This window comes from Oxyura jamaicensis, chromosome 26 (genome assembly GCF_011077185.1).
Source record: "Oxyura jamaicensis isolate SHBP4307 breed ruddy duck chromosome 26, BPBGC_Ojam_1.0, whole genome shotgun sequence".
Taxonomy (NCBI): domain Eukaryota; kingdom Metazoa; phylum Chordata; class Aves; order Anseriformes; family Anatidae; genus Oxyura; species Oxyura jamaicensis.
Window position 1 is genome coordinate 4,547,101 of NC_048918.1, and position 6,000 is coordinate 4,553,100.

The window sequence follows — 6,000 nt, forward strand, 5'->3', positions numbered from 1 at the left end:
TCAAATGACTATTCAGGGTTTCTTAATCATTGCAGATGTTCACACTAAATGTCAACGCATCTAAAGAATTTACAGGTTAGCCTTTGTATTATAAATATTGTGAAGAGATGTAATAAGGTGGAAATGTAGAAAACACTTAAGGTGCATGTGAATATAACTCTTTGTGAAGGAACACTTTCGAAATAAGTCAGTCTCAGACGATGTATCTAAATGTACTGGGCAGATATTTCCTAAAGTTGTACTTTGGTTCGTTTTTAAAAGAAAATAAATGCATAATTTTCTTTAGCAACAGACTGTGCAAATTCCTGAAAGACATGCTTGGTTTACTATATGCAATACATGTATATATTTTATTATTTCCAGGTGGTGTGACTTACTTTGTATTGCCAGATACTAACTTCTGTGGCATCTAGAGATCAGTAGAGAATTTTCAGACCGCACGAGGAGATGATTTCAGCGTGCCAGTGCTAAATGTGATGAACGCTCCGCTCTGACAGACGTTCTTCCCATTAACAGGGCCATAATTAGAACTTACCAAAGTTTTGCCATAGCATTCTCTGCTTGTCACTTTCTTATTTAGTCCACTGCAGAGCTTTTTAAAGCTCAGAATCCTGCTTATCCCTAGGCTGCAAGGAGAAATCCAGTAATAGCCACTTAAGGAAGATTTGCTTTTATTAGAAACCTATAAATGGGTAACTTACAGTACACGAGTGGATATTGGAATAGTTTGAAGATGAAATCATCCCACAATAAAAAGGTCTCTGGCTATGACCTGTAAGATTAAATGATGTAAGTTACGTGCAGAAAGTTTGCAGACAACAGGGTGAATTTTTTCCTTATTTGTTTTAATGTGGGTGAATGTCAGATGTTTGATTAAAAAAAATTACAGCCTGAAAACAGTAACAGAATATGTACATACAGGCAGTTCGGTGATCTTTGATTTTCTTTTCTTTATGTTTGTAGTATGTGTTTACACGTGTAGCCTGTAGGCACGGTTGCTTCTCAGGCTGCTGTGATTACTGATTTTCATGGCTCAGCCTCTCCGTTAGGATTTTGCGGCATTTTCTCAGGCACAGCACCCCGTATAAAAAAGCAGGCTTATCTTTCCACGCCGCAGGGCAGAACGATGAGGTGCTGTACTGCACAGCTTCTGCTGTTCGGAGTTACACAGTGTGCTGTGCTCTGGCTGAGGACCTGGGGAACTGAGTACTAAGGCTGTGTTCAGGTAATTCATTCTGCCTGTCTATGTTATGCTGAGGAACGCCAGTATAAAATCAGTGCCTTTGTACAATTCAATCATTAATTAATTGGTTTCTTAAAGGAAAAATTAACCAGGAGATTCTCAAATTGTTTTGACAGGCAGAAGAGGAGGAGATTTACTTGCATTTTGCCCTGTTCCCGTTGGGTCACTGGCCCTAGCCCCCCTTCCCCTTACAAAGCGAGGGGCAACGTTGTCCTGCCCGGCTGAGGCATTCGGCACAACTTCCTTTAGCAGCTGCAGCAGTCTAGCAAGTTGTTTATTTTTAAAGCTCATGTTTTAAAAATACAAGCTGAGGGGTTTGTTTTTTTTGTTTGTTTTAAGCCACCTAATTTATGCTCATAAACCAGAACTGCTCAGTGGTGGTAAGCGGCTACCCTGGAGCAGCAGATCTGGGAGCTCTGCTTGACACGTTTCAAAGGGACCTGCTGCTTCTGCAAAGTGCCAAGAAGTTCCTAGGGGGGGGAAAAAAAATGCCATTCTAAATGGCCTCAAAATTGCAAAGATTCTGGATACATCTGGTGACAGTAATAGCAAGACTTGCTGCGGATACCTGGACTCACGGCGTACGGGATGCTGCCTCGCCTCCTTCCAGAGGAGCGCTCCGCTCGTACCGTGGGTGCAGAGGGTACAAGGGGCCAGGGGCTGTTACATCACATCTGCCAGCAGCTCTAACGCTCGCTAAGCTGGAACCGGGGGAAGGCTATTTGTGAGCCTTCCCTGGACAAGGCAAGGCTACTGCGTTTCATTACCAAGTGCCTGTAACATTCACACGCCTTGGGCTGTCCTGGGCTGCATCTCCTGCTGCGCTGCTGAGGATGAGCTGCCTGGCAGCCCCTTGGTAGCCCCACACCGAGCTCTCTGGTGCAGGTGGTGCCAATGAAAGCAGCACCATCAGCTGCAGCTGGAGCCTCCCAGAGCTCTGGGATGGTTCTCAACTCTCCCATACAGACGGTGCTTGCAGGGGGGGGGGGGTCGCCTATGACTCAGGATGGTGTGGACTGCAGAGGTGAATCTTGCCCATAATTAGGTTTTCTTTAAGCATCAGCTAATAAGCCAGCACTAGTCTTCGTATGATTCATCTAATCCTTTTTAGAAACGAAGCAGCACAGGAGATGAATGAATGGTAGGCAGCGCCGGGTTTGTTTTCTTTCCCCTTGTCAGATCAGCCTGAAGCGCTTTACAAACACTTCGGGACAGCCACATGCGCAGATGCCCAGAACTCCCTTTTCCTCTGAAGACTGTTTTCTTGCCCTCACACGTGCGTGCCTTTTTGAACAAAGCATGCTTGATGTGTGTGAGCTGTTTTCCTGCAGTGCCACCCCCGTCCCCCCCATGGTGTTTGTGCAGACCCAAAGGATGAGCGGGGCTGGACTCGGCACCAGGCACCGGCGGAGGCTGAACTTACAAGGAGCTGGAGGAGGGCTCGGGAGCTGGCGCTCAGCCTCGGTGCGGGATTGCAGGGAGATGGGGTCATCGGCACGAGCCCACGGCAGAACTTCCTCTGGCAACGTGGGTTTAAATGAGCCGCCCCTTACGCGTGCTTCAGTTTGTTTGCTTTGTCTGGAGGGCTGAAATGCTTGCCTGAATTCAGCCTGGCCATTCTTAACTGCTGAGAATAGCTTTCTAAAGATGACCGAGAGTCAGCCCCAGCCTTCTGCCGGAGAGCGGAGCCTTGTAAGGGTTTGTGCTCCTCTTGTGAGCCTGGAAACTGGCATCAGGCTCTCCAGGTGGAGGAGGGAGCACTGAGAATTGGTTTTCTGGGCCAGGGGGCTATAGGTTAGAAGACAGAGACCACAGTTATAGTTAAGTGTAATTAAGCATAGCAGAAAAAGGACTGAAAGAAAGAAGAAATAAAGCGCTGAGGTGATGCAGAGCAGAGCGTGACCCCTGCCTGGGAGCCCTCGAGGTGGGGAAAGCAGCTCTGGCAGGGCAGGACTCAGAAACAAACAAACAAACAAAAAACAACAGGATTTCTGCCCTGCCGTGCTCAGCAGGGGCTTCTGCAGCTCCCGCAGGTCATCCTGGCACACGTGAAGGATGAGAAGGAAGGGAATAAATACTTCAATCAGTGCTTCTGTGGATCTGACAGGTGATGCTGGAGGTCACCCATGTCCAACAAGGCCCCAGCCGTGCACGGTGGCAATTTCTGCTGTTCAGCCGTGGCCAGGACGCTGGGTGAGAGCAGCGCCGAGCTTGGTAGCGATACGAGCTGCCAGCGTCCTCAGCAGGTGTTGGTGATGGATGGCAGAAATGAAATGATACTGGAAGTCTGGGCAGCCAGCTGTAAAGTCATCACCTAGGAAAGGTCATGAGAGTAATTTACACCAGAGGTTCCTGCTCTCAGATCTAAGCACTAAATAAATGTGCTAGCAAGCAGGGATGGATTTAAAAAAAATGTATTTTTATTTTTTGGTATGAGCATGGATCTCTGAGGCATAAGCTGTATATCCCCTGTATATCCCCCTCACAATTCCCTTCATTGCTGCAACCCTGCGCAGAGCTCAGAGCTTAACCAGCCGTTGGCACCGTTTGGTCTGGGTGCTGCCAGCTCCTCCCTGCAATGGGGCAGAACGGGGCTGGGGGCGGCCACTGGGTCCAGACACCAAGGGGAACCCTCCCAGAGCCATACGTGCCCCAAGAAACATGCTGCCGGCCTTTTCCTCCAAGCTGATAGATGTAGGTGTTTAATTTCTCCTTTAGGGGCAGATAAGCATGGGAACAAGCGGGGTGGTTTAGTTTCTGCCCCATTTGCAGCACTGCACGGCCCCAGAAGTGAGTGGCTTTGATTTCAGGCCCCATCTTACACCCCCCCCCCCCCCCCCGTGATCTTCAGAAATGCCCTACAATTCATCCCCACAGGGCACTGGGAGGACTGGGCTGGGCACACTGGGAGGACTGGGCTGTGCTGGCTGCCCCCAGCCCTCCCGGGACAGGCTGCCGAGGGTGGGGGGGTGTTTGGGGTGCGCGGGGGGAAGCCCCTGGTTATTTTGGGAGGTGCAGGAGGGGGGCAAAGGGCCCAGCTTTCATTTTCCAGCCAGCTGGTGCTGATTCAGGCTGGTTTTGCAGTGACAATTGGTGGGGCTGAGCCACCGAGGGCCTGGTAAGGGGTTCTTGCTGTCGCTCTGTGTGGAGTTTTGCCTCCCTTGTTTTATTTCTCGCTGCGTGAGACCCTGGCAGGGCTTTGGGGAGAAGCAACAAGATGGCAAGTTGGTAACAGAGAGGAAAGACCTCCCCGTCAGCTCTTCTCCTTTTCTTTCCCAGGCTGGTGGGATCACATGCTTCGCCATAACTATTTCCAGCCCTCCCTTCAGCACTTGCAGGACTAAGCATGACCCTTCGACACATCCCCATGTGATGGAAAATGCACCAGAACGACACAAAGCTTTATAAATACTCTTTGATGATTCATTTTTTTTTTTTCCTATTAGACAACAGCCCGAGCACCGTGCATCCTTCCCACAGTCAGTCAGCCCTCGATGCCTCTACCAAAAGCTTTCTCAGGCCCCGGTCTCGCTCTGGGAACCAGCAGCGTTGCAGGGAGCTGGCACGGCCTCCCCAGGAGCCACGAGTGGAGCTCTGGGTGGGCCCAGAGTGGGTGGGCTCCCCCCTTAACATCCCCATGCCCTGGATGCTGTTAGCAGAGCTCTTCCCCCATGGCAATGCTGAGGGATGGAGCGCAGGATAAGCGCTAGGAAACGCACGCGCCGTCTGAACCGTGGGACAGAGCCTGCTTCGAGCCTGCACCTGCCTCCTGCCAGCTCCGTGCTGGACCCAGCACCTCTCGGTGTATGCCAGCAGCCAAAACCTCGGTGCTCGGTGCTGCTCATGTTCCTGCCCCAGTCCCAAAAGCTGCTGGGGCCGAGCAGTCCCAGACCCATCTGGGAGCATTCCCGCTGCCACCAGCAGCACGGCGGGACCGCACGGGGTGAGCAGAACCTCCATAGCGCAAACAAATCTAAACCACGCAAACAAATAAACACTCCTGGCCCCCAGAAATAAATAAATAAAACGAGATAGCTAGGCCTCACCTAGCCGCTGTTGCTATTTTTTTCAGTTGCTACATAAACAGTTTTATTTCTGGCTCGCGCCGCGTGCCAGGTCACAGCCCGCTGCAATGCAATCCCTGTTATTGCTTTCAGCACGCCGGGGCGGATACGGCAGTTTCGGAGCAAAGGCCTTCGAGCACGGCCCCGCAGCAGCTGCTCGGCCTGACCCCGGCACTTTTAGCCTGTTGCTCGGTGCCCCGAGTGTTTTTCCACCGAGCACAGCAACACCGATAAAGCCCCGTCAGCACCCTGCTGCCGCCGGCACCCGCAGCCGAGCCCGTCAGTGCTGACCCCCAGCCTAACGAGCTCCTTGGCTGATTGCACCTTGTGCTGTGGCATCGGTCTGGGCCTCTCTCAGCCTCCTCTTTTTGGGTTTAGATCATGATTATTATTTTTTTTTGTCATTTCAGGGCTGCACTTCCCTTTCCCTTCTCTCCTTTCCCTGCAGGCAAAGCTCATTGCTTGCACTTGGGTGCATGGAGGGTTTGGTGAGGCCTTGCTGCTGATTGCTGAGTTAATGACATTAATTGCCCCTGGTCCTTCCTCCTAGCAGGGCTGTGCTGCTGTGGAGGGGTGAGGGCTGAGCCCTGCTCCAGGTAAGGGGCTCCCTATAGGGGGGAAGCAGGCGGTGGGGGGGGCACAAAGCTCTTACCCAGCTTTGTGCAGAAACCTCTGGGTGTTTGCTGCTGCCAC

The 6,000-nt window shown here is 51.4% G+C and overlaps 1 long non-coding RNA gene across 1 annotated transcript; it reads left to right on the forward strand.

Annotated features, from left to right (window-relative positions):
* The first annotated feature begins 2,262 nt into the window (after nucleotides 1–2,262).
* Nucleotides 2,263–3,647, forward strand: LOC118178481. The gene is made up of 2 exons (XR_004756159.1): nucleotides 2,263–2,935; nucleotides 3,351–3,647. It is a non-coding gene; the product is annotated as an uncharacterized LOC118178481 (long non-coding RNA).
* Nucleotides 3,648–6,000: the final 2,353 nt, after the last annotated feature.